Raw genomic sequence first — 13,898 nt, 5'->3', positions numbered from 1 at the left:
ACACACACACACACACACACACACACACACACACACACACACACACACAATGGTGTTTGCACGTGTTGCTCAACCGTTTTTGTACAAGACCCTAACAAGAGACCAGGGAATGCATATGGGATTGTACTGTATGATCTTAATATAAGTCTGTTTGCTATGTGGACTATAATGAATGGACATTTTTTTGTAGGAGTTTACATTTTTTCAGTGGATATTACAAACTTTAGAAGCCTTTTTTAAACATTGAATACACTACAAGTTTGCATTTCCTGCTGTGCAGGAAAACTCTCAGCAGCAAAAGAGTGATCGTATTAAGATCCTAAATCTGTAGATGATATTCTAATGTCAAACTGTGTGTGGGCAACTGTATGAGAGTTTGAGTGTCATCAAACGGCTTGTGTGTGCGCATGCGTGTGTGCGTGCGTGAGTGTGCATGATGAGTGTGTGACGTTTCCAGCGGAGGGAGTGTGTGTCAGACTCGTCCTGCGCCACAGGAGCCTCTGCAGTGTCCCACTCCACTACTGACTCAGGCCATCGAACCCCAGCTCTCTCCCTCACACACACTTCCTTATACGTCCTTATACAACTACTGCTCTGTCCTTACGGGGTACAGCAAAACCAGCCAGTCACCCTCCTATGTTGTAATGTTATTGATCTGAAGGCTGGGTCTGAGCCTGGGGCTGAGGGTAAGGCTAGGCATGGGGCTGAGGGTAAGGCTAGGCATGGGGCTGAGCTTGGGACTGAGGCTGTGGCTGTGGGTTGGGAGGAGAGCCCTGTTATGTGGGCAGAAATTCTTCTCCATTCTATTCTGGCTCCCAGGAATTTCTAGAGACGAGTCCCTCACTCAGTGTGTCAATACAGATGTAGGATCTTCATTTAATCACTCTTTTGTTGCTGAGAATTTTCCTGCACAGCAAACTTGTAGTATATTTTAGTTGTAAAAAGGCTTCTAAAGTTTGTAATTTTCACTTTGAAAAGGCAGACTTGATTTGCCTTAACAAAAACTCTATCAAGCCCTTCAAAAATGTCTAATTATATATAATCCACATAATAATTCACATTTACTGTTCTTGCAGGATTATTTCCCTGCTGTAGCAAATTGGCTCAAATTAAGATCCTACATCTGTATAGGGAAAAGTTTTTATTACACAGGCTTATCAAAGCATTATAAGGGGTCAGAGAATGTAAAGGACGTTAATGGGAACGATAGCCTAGAATACTTGACCTTGGTATTTACACGATTGAGAACCCCCTGTTCTAGTGGCTCAGTTCAGGCTACCATTTTAATTTCTGGTTATAAATTCAGATTGTATCATTTCACTGTGTGCGCATGCTATATCTGTTTATGTCTGTTTATAGAAATTGTGGTTATCGAGCTCTGAGGACATGTCTGGCGTGTGTGTGTGTGTGTGTGTGTTTACTACAAGGTGACTTTCTGTACCCTTTCTCTTTCTCTCTGTGTCTGTATTTTTCCACTGTGTGCTAGAGAAGCTGAGACATTGGCTGGGTGACTACGTCCTTCACTAGAGAAGCATAGGTTAGCCATGCTCTGTGTCAGGTAGCAGCCTCATCCTTCACCCACTCTCTCTCACTCTCCTCCTCTCCCTCCCTCCCTCGTTCCCTGCCCAGACACTGCAGGGCTCTGCTTGGAAATTTCCACACTGCAGCAGAGAGAGTCAGAGAGGAGAAGGAGGGTGCTTGTGATGATGGAGAGAGTGTTGGAGAGAAAGAGAGCAGGGGAGGGAAGGGAAGGGATGAGAGAATGTATGTGTGAAAGAAGTAAGTGATGAGGCTTGACTTAGTCACCACTTTGAGAGGAACATATTGACCTTTAGTGACGCAGAGCAATGATATGTTGAATGCTGATGGGGTTTGGTGTGTGTGAGTGTAAGGTGTAAGGTGTGTGTGTGTGTGTACAAGTGTAAGGGGAAACTAAAAAGAAACTCAACGAATAAAGAGATAATGGAGGAGAAAACGAAAGGAACAGTCATATAGAAGATGAGCAGCTGAATGTGTCACATAATACTATAAAGAGAAAAGGATGGATGGAGAAGAGGAGAGAATGACTGCTGGATCTGGATGGATGACAGATGAGACATGAAGTCTGTGTGAGAATGAGAGAGAATCAGATGGATACAAGGAGGGAGAGGAAGCAGAGGGAGAAAAATAGTGGATGTTTGATAGAGAACCGGGGAGGGATAGAAAGAAAGAGAGAAAGGGAGGAAAGGGAGTTTTGGGGCTGCAGGCAGGGTGCTGTTTTCTCTCACTGATCTCTGCAGAAACACGTGCACACCTCTTCTTGTGCACAGAGGGCCAGCGAAACACTGCAGTACCCCACTACCACTGCATGGGACCACACCAGACATCCCTGCACCCACTCACAAATCACCATCATGCATATTTACAAAGTGGTTCACTGACACACACAAACACAGACACACATTCTTCGAAAACACCCATAAACACATACAAACACTGTGTAATGTGGTTGAAATCTCATGTATCTGAGACCTCAGCAGGTGAGTATCTAAGCAGGTAGACTCACCTATAGACAGAACAACACTGACACATACAAACTACCACCCTCTGCATATGCCCACTGTGCACAACACGTGTCACTGACATTAGTAGACAGTAATACAAACACAATAAAGCAATATTACACCAAATCAATTACCGCTATAACAATCAACCACTCACACAATTACCCTATCAGTGAGGGGTGGACACCAGCATACAGACTAAACTCATCACCAGTCACATCGATACACTCCGGACAGAGTGGGACAGAGATGCACATTGCAATGACATTCATCTGCAGGCCATACACGAGCAATTATACACGCACACACACACACACACACACACACACACACACACACACACACACACACACACACACACACACACACACTCTCTCTCTTTTGGAGGAGAGAATCGAACATGTGAATTGCAGACTTGTCTTGCTCAGGTTGTTAGGGCAGAAGTTGCTGAACGTTGTCTTGTTGACCTAGCCTTGGCCTGTAGCACACATTGCCACACACCAGCACTTCAGTGCACTCTTCCATTCAGATTTATGTCAAGTGCTGCGTAAAGGGCCAGCTAGCTATATTTAGTTGCACAGATATTTTTACCCTCCTGTTTACTCATATACTCGCATGCCTTCCATAAGGGGGTCTGCCGAGTCGGCAGGTCGGCTTTCCTGTCCGCCAAAGGTTTGCCTTGGCGATGACATTATTCAGAGCAGGGGAATGTCAGGATTGTGACATTGGTCTGAGGAACAAGTTGGGAGGTCTGAGAAAAGCTGCCAAAAACTTATTGAGAAGTCTCACAAATCCCTTGTCTTCCCCCTGCTTCCCCTCTCCTTCCATACCCTGGGAGGCATGGTGCTTCACTTATCTCACTCTGTATTGACTGCAGTGTCTGTCTGCTCTTTCACTATACATGCTCACCACTTTATCAGTCAACTAAAGTCATTGATTGGACAGAGAATTCACTCACTTTGTTTGACAAATAAAATAAAGAAATGTTATTGATGTTGTTTACTGGCTTCCCTGCATAGGACTCCTCTCTCTCTCTCTCACACACACACACACAAACACAAAGTTCAGCTCTAAATCACAATAGCATGCTATGGTATACTTTGAGAAGTTTGATGGAATGACTCATGACTGAACTTAAAGAGTGTTATTTTTGCTCAGATAACTTGGTCCATTGTTGAATTGTGGCAGGGGAGTCACTGGAAGGATATTTACATCTGAAACACAAAATCTAATGTACAAATTGCCTCTGTGCACTTAACATCTGTATTTTAAAATAACGTCTTTGAACATCAAATTGATGCAGATTTCTTCACCTCCAGTGTCCATTTTCAGACTCACAATTTGACAGTTACCCTGCGGATAATGCAGAGAAAGAGAGATAGTGAAACACTTCCACACAAGATTAAGAATAAATAAGGGGTTAATGTTCATGAACACATTTAAATGTAATTGGGAGCTAGCTAGCTAAATATTACAAAATACTACTTCTATTGACTGGGGCCTGTCTATAGGCAGCTGAGGCTCCAGACCAGAAGGAGCATCAGGAGGGAAAAATGCAAATACATTTAAATACATTTGCTATAAATAATCTAGCTAGCTAGCTAGCCAGTTCTATCAGAGACACCCAACTCGCAGTAATCGTTAGCAAGCAAGCAACACATTGCTTGGCTAGCCAAGAACATTTAACAATAGGTTTGGCAATAAAAATGATATCTAATACATAATAACATAAACTCAACTGAACTCTACTCAACTTTAATTTTCAAAACAATTCTTACCTTAAATTGTAACGACTGCTCTGTCATTTGGAGGCAGGGTTGGGGTCGGCGCTTGTGAACATTTAAAATTGTGATTGACAGCTCTGTAAAAATATATTTTTATATGTATTTTTTATATATTTAAAGACATGTTCTACATTCAAGTGTCTTTTTCCAAATAAACACCTAATGTATTTTTATGTCATCAGGTCATCTGATGCAGCATTCCATCACTCTCCTTCTTGGTCAAATAGCCCTTACACCGCCTGGAGGTGGTGTGGTGGTGTGTTCAGTCATTGTCCCTTTGAAAAACAAATGATAGTCCCACTAAGCATAAACCAGATGGGATGGCGTATCGCTGCACAATGCTGTGGTAGCCATGCTGGTTAAGTGTGCCTTGAATTCTAAATAAATCAATGACAGTGTCACCAGAAAAGCACACCCACACCATCACACCTCCTCCTCCATGCTTCACGGTGGGAACCACACATACAGAGAACATCCGTTCACCTACTCTGCATTTCACAAAAACACGGTGTTTGGAACCAAAAATCTCAAATTTGGACTCATTCATTGCTCGTGTTTCTTGGCTCAAGCAAGTCTCTTCTTATTATTGGTGTCCTTTAGTAGTGGTTTCTTTGCAGCAATTTGACCACAATGGCCCGATTCACGCAGTCCCCTCTAAACAGTTGATGTTGAGATGTGTCTGTTACTTGAACTCTGTGAAGCATTTATTTGGGCTGCAATTTCTGAGGCTGGTAACTCTAACGAACTTATCCTCTGCAGCTCAGGTAACTCTGGGTCTTCCTGTCCTGTGGTGGTCCTCATGAGAGGCAGTTTCATCACATCGCTTGATGGTTTTTCAATTCAAATCAAATTTTATTAGGCACATACAACCTTACAGTGAAAGGCTTACTTAGGAGCCCCTAACCAACAATCCAAACATGCAGTTAAAAAAAATCAGGATAAGAATGAGAAATAAAAGTAACAAGTAACGAAAGAGCAGAAATAAAATAGCGAGAATATATACAGAGTCAATGTGCGGGGGCACTAGTTAGTTGAGGTCATATGTACATGTAGGTAGAGTTATTAAAGTAACTATGCATAGATGATAACAACAGAGAGTAGCAGTGGTGTAAAAGGGGGGGGGGGGGCTGGCATTGCAAATAGTCTGGGTAACCATTTGATTAGGTGTTCAGGAGTCTTTTGGCTTGGAGTTAGAAGCTGTTCAGAAGCCTCTTGGACCTAGACTTGGCGCTCCGATACCACTTGCCGTGCGGTCTATGACCAAGGTGGCTGGAGTATTTTGCCATTTTTAGGGCCTTCTTCTGACACTGCCTGGTATAGAGGTCCTGGATGGTAGGAAGCCTGGCCCCAGTGATGTACTGGGCCGTTTGCACTACCCTCTGTAGTGCCATGTGGTCGGAGGCTGAGCAGTTGCCACACCAGGCAGTGATACAACCAGTGCTCTCGATGGTGCAGCTCTAGAACATTTTGAGGATCTGAGGATCCATGCCAAATCTTTTCAGTCTCCTGAGGGGGAATAAGTTTTGTTGTGCCCTCTTCACGACTGGCTTGGTGTGCTTGGACCATGTTAGTTTGTTGGTGATGTGGACACCAAGGAACTTGAAGCTCTCAACCTGCTCCACTGCAGCCCTATAAATGAGAATGGGGGTGTGCTTGGTCCTCTTTTTCCTGTAGTCCACAATCATCTCCTTTGTCTTGATCACGTTGAGGGAGAGGTTGTTGTCCTGGCACCACACGGCCAGGTCTCTGACCTCCTCCCTATAGGCTGTCTCGTCATTGTCGGTTATCAGGCCTACCACTGTTGTGTCATCGGCAAACTTAATGATGGCGTTGGAGTCGTGCCTGGCCGTGCAGTCATGAGTGAACAGGGAGTACAGGAGTGGACTGAGCACGCACCCCTGAGGGGTCCCTGTGTTGCGGATCACCATGGTGGATGTGTTGTTACCTACCCTTACCACCTGGGGGCGGCCCGTCAGGAAGTACAGGACCCAGTTGCAGAGGGAGGTATTTAGTCCCAGAGTCCTTAGCTTATTGATGAGCTTTGAGGGCACTATGGTGTTGAACACTGAGTTGTAGTCAATGAATAGCATTCTTACATAGGTGTTCCTTTTTTCCAGGTGGGAAATGGCAGTGTGGAGTGCAATTTGTGAGTGGGTCTAGTGTTTCTGGGATAATGGTGTTGATGTGAGCCATGACCAGCCTTTCGAAGCACTTCATGGCAATAGACATGAGTGCTACGGGTCGATAATCATTTAGGCAGGTTACCTTAGTGTTCTTGGGCACAGGCACTAAGGTGGTCTGCTTAAAACTTGTTAGTATTACAGACTCAGACAGGGAGAGGTTAAATATGTCAGTGAAGACACTTGCCAGTTGGTCAGAACATGCTCACACGTCCTGGGAATCTGTCTGGCCCTGCGGCCTTGTGAATGTTGACCTGTTTTAAGGTCTTACTTACATTGGCTGCGGAGAGCGTGAGCACACGGTCTTCCAGAACAGCTGGTGCTCTCAGTGTTATTTGCTTCAAAGCGAGCATAGGAGTAGTTTAGCTTGTCTGGTAGGCTCGTGTCACTGGGCAGCTCTCGGCTGTGCTTCCCTTTGTAGTCTGTAAGCCCTGCCACATTCGACGAGCGTCAGAGCCGGTGTAGTATGATTCGATATTAGTCCTGTATTGACGCTTTGCCTGTTTGATGGTTCGTCGGAGGGCATATCAGAATTTCTTATAAGCTTCCGTGTTTGAGTCTCGCTCCTTGAAAGCGGCAGCTCTAGCCTTTAGCACAGTGCGGATGTTGCCTGTAATCCATGGCTTCTGGTTTGGGTATGTACGTACAGTCACTGTGGGGACGACGTCATCGATGCACATATTGATGAAGCCAATGACTGATGTGGTGTACTCCTCAAAGCGATCGGAGGAATCCCGGAACATATTCCAGTCTGTGCTAGCAAAACATTCCTGTAGTTTAGCATCTGCTTCATCTGACCACTTTTTTATTGATCTAGTTACTGGTGCTTCCTGCTTTAATTTTTGCTTGTAAGCACGAATCAGGAGGATAGAATTATGGTCAGATTTGACAAATGGAGGGCGAGGGAGAGCTTTGTATGCTTCTCTGTTTGTAAAGGTGGTCCAGAGTTTATTTTCCTCTGGTTGCACATTTAACATGCTGATAGAAATTTGGTAAAACAGATTTACGTTTCTCTGTATTAAAGTCCCCGGCTACTAAGAGCGCCGCCTTTGGGGGAGCGTTTTCTTGTTTGCTTATGGCGGAAATAACTCATTCAATGCTGTCTTAGTGCCAGCCTCTGACTGTGGTGGTATGTAAAACAGCTACGAAAAATACAGATGAAAACTTTCTAGGTAGGTAGTGTGGTCTACAGTTTATCATGAGATACTCTACCTCAGGTGAGCAATAGCTCGAGCCTTTGTTAGATATCGTGCACCAGCTGTTATTTACAAAAATACATAGTCCGCCGCCCCTTGTCTTACCAGACGTTGCTGTTCTATCCTGCCGGCCCCATTTACAGGGGCTGAGTCACTGGCTTACTAGGGCTCTTTCATACCGTCCCTAGGAGGGGTGCGTCACTTGAGTGACCCCTTGAATCCCTGATGTGATCTTCATGTCTGGGTTGGCGCCCCCCCTTGGGTTGTGCCGTGGCGGTGCCGATCTTTGTGGGCTATACTCGGTCTTGTCTCAGGATGGTAAGTTGGTGGTTGAAGATATCCCTCTAGTGGTGTGGGGGCTGTGCTTTGGCAAAGTGGGTGGGGTTATATCCTTCCTGTTTGGCCCTGTCCGGGGGTGTCCTCGGATGGGGCCACAGTGTCTCCTGACCCCTCCTGTCTCAGCCTCCAGGATTTATGCTGCAGTAGTTTATGTGTCGGGGGGCTAGGGTCAGTTTGTTATATCTGGAGTACTTCTACTGTCCTATCCGGTGTCCTGTGTGAATTTAAGTATGCCCTCTCTAATTCTCTTTCTCTCTTTCTTTCTCTCTCTCGGAGGACCTGAGCCCTAAAACCATGCCTCAGGACTACCTGACATGATGACTCCTTGCTGTCCCCAGTCCACCTGGCCGTGCTGCTGCACCAGTTTCAACTGTTCTGCCTGTGATTATTATTATTTGACCGTGCTGGTCATTTATGAACATTTGAACATCTTGGCCATGTTCTGTTATAATCTCCACCCGGCACAGCCAGAAGAGGACTGCCACCCCACATAGCCTGGTTCCTCTCTAGGTTTCTTCCTAGGTTTTGGCCTTTCTAGGGAGTTTTTCCTTGCCACCGTGCTTCTACACCTGCATTGCTTGCTGTTTGGGGTTTTAGGCTGGGTTTCTGTTCCAGCACTTTGAGATATCAGCTGATGTACGAAGGGCTATATAAATAAATGTGATTTGATTTGATTTGATAACCAGCCAGTTGATAGTTTTGCGACTGCACTTGAAGAAACTTTAAAAGTTCTTGAAAGTTTCTGCATTGACTGGCCTTCATGTCTTAAAGTAATGATGGACTGTAATTTCTCTTTGCTTATTTGAGCTGTTTTTGACATATAATGGACTTGGTCTTCTACTAAATAGGGCTATCTTCTGTATCCCACCCATACCTTGTCACAGACCAACTGATTGGCTCAAATGCATTAAGAAGGAAAGAAATTCCCCTATTTAACTTTTAACAAGGCACACCTGTTAATTGAAATACATTCCAGGCACCTCTTGAAGCTGGTTTGTAGAATTCCAAGAGTGTGCAAAGCTGTCATCACGGCAAAGGGTGGCTACTTGAAGAATCTCAAATATAAAATATATTTTGATTTGTTTAACACTTTTTTGATTACTACAAGATTCCATGTGTGTTATTTCATAGTGTTGATGTCTTCACTATTATTCTACAATGTAGAAAATCGTAAAAATAAAGGAAAACCATTGAATGAGAAGGTGTGTCCAAACTTGACTGGTACTGTATATATTTTCTACTTATTTATATATTTTAAAAATACATTTTCCCAACATATTTAAATAGAATTCCATTTTTTATATATATATATATTATTTTTCAGTATGGAGTAGTTAGCTAGCTAGCTAACTCTCTAGCTAACATATTCATGCTTTGCCTATTCCTTTCTGATTTAGAAAATACTGTTGCACAAACAACATGCTGATCTAGGCCTACTAGCACTGGTATCATGCTGTAAGCTAGCTACATTTGCTTTGACTCTGATTGAATTTAGCTAGCTAGCTAGCTAACTAGCAATTAGCATTAGCGGCTAACACAATGTTATTTTAGCCACACTTGCTAAGAAACTACAAACTAACATTAAGATAGCTACACAAACTAATAGTGTAATTATAGAATGCTATGAAACAAGCATCGGTGCATCAACATCTTGTTGCATATGACCAGGCAGACTGTAGAGTGAACGACAAGTGAAGTACTCTTGTCTCCTTGGTTGAGCAAAAGCATGCTCTCTTGAGTGACATGGGGCAGGGCCTGGTGTGGGAAGGGGCATGCAGGAGGACGGGGAGAGAGAGAGACTTGCAAGTAGCAAACGGAGTAAACTATAAAAACGTATCACATTTCACAAACCAAACATTGAAATACCGTTATAGAAGGTAACGTAAAAACCCAAACTGTTATACAGTCAAATACGGTATACCACCCAGCTCTATAAGTGAGGATCCAGTGAGTGCCCACTCTGGTATCCATATTGGCTGGACGGAGAGAGTGCGACACTAAACTCAATGTTGTCCTATTTTGTGCTTTTCACACTCTGCATATGGATTTACTTTTGTGACGCAAAATTCCAATGCGGGTTGGAGTGAGTGTGAAACATTAGTGAAAGCAGATGCACTCTGGTTGGCCCATAGTGGGACGGGATTGAGTTCAGGCCAGGGCTAGGCCAAGCTACACATGGGCCTTATCTGCCTGGGTCACCAAAGATGAAAAAATCACAATGCAGAGCCAAGGTCAACGGGGCAGACCAGAAAAGCGTGCATCTGAAACAGCTGAAAGTCGGACACTAATTTGTTTTTCCATCAACAAGGCTCATATCAACATGGCAGTGTTGCCATTGTTTATAAAATATTTTCTTTATAATGTCTCCAACCCCCATATCACACTCACAAACATTGTATAACAATTAGTGAGAGAGAGCCTCAATCATCACATTAATTTGTATATATCATCCACTGTATACATGAATCACAGCAAAGTTGGTTCCTGTTTCAGTCATGTCTTTGGTCACGTTCGCGTGAGTCAAACAAATAAAGCCTAGTGATTGGTTGACAATAGTGCCTCCCACAATGCAGATGATGGCTGCAGGATGAAGTTGGTGAGGAGCAACTGCAGAAACTGGCAGTCGACTGCAGTCAACACTTCATGACGTTAGATCACATGATTTTTGTAAGGTTAATGCAGTCACTTGTAGGTACAAGTCGGACAATTTTTATCCCATAATGCAACACACTTTGAAAGGTTGTGCTGACATGTGCCTACAAGTTGTGTGTGCACTCGAACGCGCCCAAGGACTAGAGGTGAATAACATTACACATTGCTATCTGAGCAGGATTTGACTTACAGTATGTAGCAACCACAGTTGACCACAGCTGATATTTTCCATGATCCATCCTCTTATGTTCTGGCCAGGTCACAATAGCTACTGTTTCATGCCTGGAGAGTGGAAGATGGTAATAAGGCCTCTTGTGAGAAGCCGGAGCGTTGTGTGTGTGACTGAGTGTGAGAGAATGAATTAGTGGAACAAGCCATGTAACAAGAATCCTATAGGGATGACATGTTAAAGAATTAGCTAACTGGTTTGGAGGTGTTGGGGCGGCAGAGTAGCTTAGTGGTTAGAGCGTTGGACTAGTAACCGGAAGGTTGCAAGTTCAAACCCCCAAGCTGACAAGGTACAAATCTGTCGTTCTGCCCCTGAACAGGCAGTTAACCCAGGCCGTCATTGAAAACAAGAATTTGTTCTTAACTGACTTGCCTAGTTAAATAAAGGTAAAACATAAAAAAAAAAGGTGTTGGGGAGTAGAATTAGTGTTATCACAATACCAGCATTTTAACTTCAATACCGATACCAGGTTTAGTATCACAATACTCAATATCATCACGATAACAAAACAATACTAAAACGATACCACGACAAAAAAAGAAGGCATCCCAACATTTGGGAATGCTAAACCTTCCATGTTTGACGGATGCATAAAAATATGCCCCACCTCAGACAAACTGATATCGCTGATATGATGCTTTTCAATCTGTTAGCACACCTTCTACAGATGCCATTAAGGCAAAATGGGAGGAAGAACTAGGGACTGACATTTCAGTGACAGACTGGGAAGAGAGCTTGGAGTATATCCACACATGCTCCATTAATTCCAGACATTGTCTCATACAATTCAAGGTATTACACAGATTACACTATTCCAAAACTAAACTGCATAGGATATTTCATGATACATCCCCTATGTGTGATAAATGTCAGGCTGCGCAGGGTACACTACTCCTCTGCTTTGCCCTATGCTCTAGCTTGCATGGTTATTGGTGTGGAATTTTTGAGATCCTCTCTGACGTTTTGGAGACTTCAATAGACCCAGACCCGCTTCTGATAATCCTAGGAGTGTCTGAGTCCCTAAACGGATTAACCAACCCCCAAAAACAACTAATCTCTTACGGTCTCATTTCGGCAAAAAAAATAATCTTGTTGTTTTGGAAAAGGAGGGAAGCGCCCTCTACCAAATTATGGCTCAGTAAATTGGCAAACACTGTACACTTAGAAAGAATTAGATATATTCTGAACAATAAATTATCAACATTTGATCAAATCTGGCAGCCTTTCCTCTCCTACTTGGACGAGTCGGCGCTGTGAATTTGCATGTGTGTCACAAGATATATAGTGTGTTTTGGTGGCAATGCAAGCAGCTGTAGACTATATAGGTGTGTGCGTGTGTCGCTGCATGCTTTCTCTGGTTTAAGTTTATTCCATGTGAACCGACTAACTCACTCAATGTCATGGGGTTTAGGGGACGATTGCCTTCATTGGAATATTGCATAATTCAGGAGCACACACACATACACACTAATATGCGAGGGAACTCGAAGAACAGCTAAACACAACAGCATGCTCCATATGTTTCTCTCCAGCCAACTACAGGGAGGAGCTCTAGCATTGACTGTGACTCTGACACATGTTTACTCCATTTTCCTGGAGGCAGAACAGAAGAGTGTGTGGTTGTAAGAGGAAGAGAAAGTCAAAGAATTACTGTGGAATCGAAAGCTCAGAATACAGAATCAGGACATTCTGTGCTCTTGACCTTTGCACCCAAACTGAAACTGACTTGCACTTTTCACCAGTGACAAAGTTGAAATTTTTATGAGTAACATGCACTGGATACATATGGCATACACCATCCAACGAAATGATTACTTGCAGGTTCATTCTTGGCAATGCAACAACAATAATAAAATATAAGATTACGAACATAAAGTAAATGGCTCAGTAGAATAGAATAAACATTTTATTAAAGTATAACACAGAAAGGCACAATTTATAGTCCAATATTTACACGTGTATTGAGGAAAGGGGGATTGGGGGGAAAGTGTTTAAATTGTGCAGATTTAGAATAGTAAATCAGAGTCTGGTATGCAGCAGTGTGTAGCATGAAGTCCCCACAATAATAGTAAACAAACTACATTTGACCAACTGGGGACATTTTGTTGGTCCCCACAAGGTCAAATGCTACTTCTAGGGAGTGTAGAGTTAAGGTTAGAATTAGTACTGGGTTAGAATTAGGTTTAGGGTTAGAGTTAAAGTTAGGAGCTAGGGTTAGTTTTAAGGTTAGGAGCTAGGGTTAGGTTTAGGGTTAAGGTTAGGTTTTTGGGATAGGGTTAAGGTTAAGGTTAGGGATAGGGTAGGGGTGTGGGTTAGGGTTAGTGTGTGTGTGTGTGTGTGTGTGTGTGTGTGTGTGTGTGTGTGTGTGTGTGTGTGTGTGTGTGTGTGTGTGTGTGTGTGTGTGTGTGTGTGTGTGTGTGTGTGTGTGTGCGCTAAGGTGTGGCGAGCCAGTACAGGTGGTCTGTCAAGTTCAAGTGTTCAGCAGTATGATGGCTTGTAGATATAAATTCTCTCTGAGCCTGTTGGTGTCAGACCTCATGCAAAGGAGTGAACAGCTCGTGGCTGGAGTGTGTGTGGTCCTTGATGATGCAGCGGGACTTCCTCAGGCACTGTTTCAAATAGATGTCCTGAATGGGTGGGAACATAGCCCCAGTGATGTACTGGGCCATCTTCACCACCCGCTGGAGGGCCTTGCGGTTGTGGATGGAGCAATTCCTGTACCAGGCTTGATGCAACCGGTCAGGACGCTCTCGATGGTGAAGCAGTAGCATTTGGAGAGGACCCAGGATGGCATGCCAAATTTTATCAGCCGCATCAGGAAGTAGAGGCGCTGTTGAACCATCTTGACAAGAGTGGTGGTGTTTTTGGGCCATATCAAGTCGTCTGTGGACACCGAGGAACGTAAAACTGCTGACACACTCTACTGCAGTCCTCTTGATGTGGATTGGGCCGTGTTCCCTCCTTTGCTTCCTGAA

General features: G+C 43.7%; 1 pseudogene; it reads right to left on the bottom strand.

The window, feature by feature from the left end:
• LOC110528988 (transmembrane and coiled-coil domains protein 2-like) overlaps positions 1–13,592 on the bottom strand; it is a 54,212-nt pseudogene extending 40,620 nt beyond the window's left edge.
• Between the last annotated feature and the right edge of the window lie 306 nt (positions 13,593–13,898).

The sequence above is a fragment of the Oncorhynchus mykiss genome, chromosome 7, assembly GCF_057628025.1.
Source record: "Oncorhynchus mykiss isolate SJ-2025 chromosome 7, ASM5762802v1, whole genome shotgun sequence".
Classification (NCBI taxonomy): domain Eukaryota; kingdom Metazoa; phylum Chordata; class Actinopteri; order Salmoniformes; family Salmonidae; genus Oncorhynchus; species Oncorhynchus mykiss.
The sequence above is the reverse complement of the archived record's forward strand: the minus strand, read 5'-3'. Positions and strand labels throughout refer to the sequence as shown.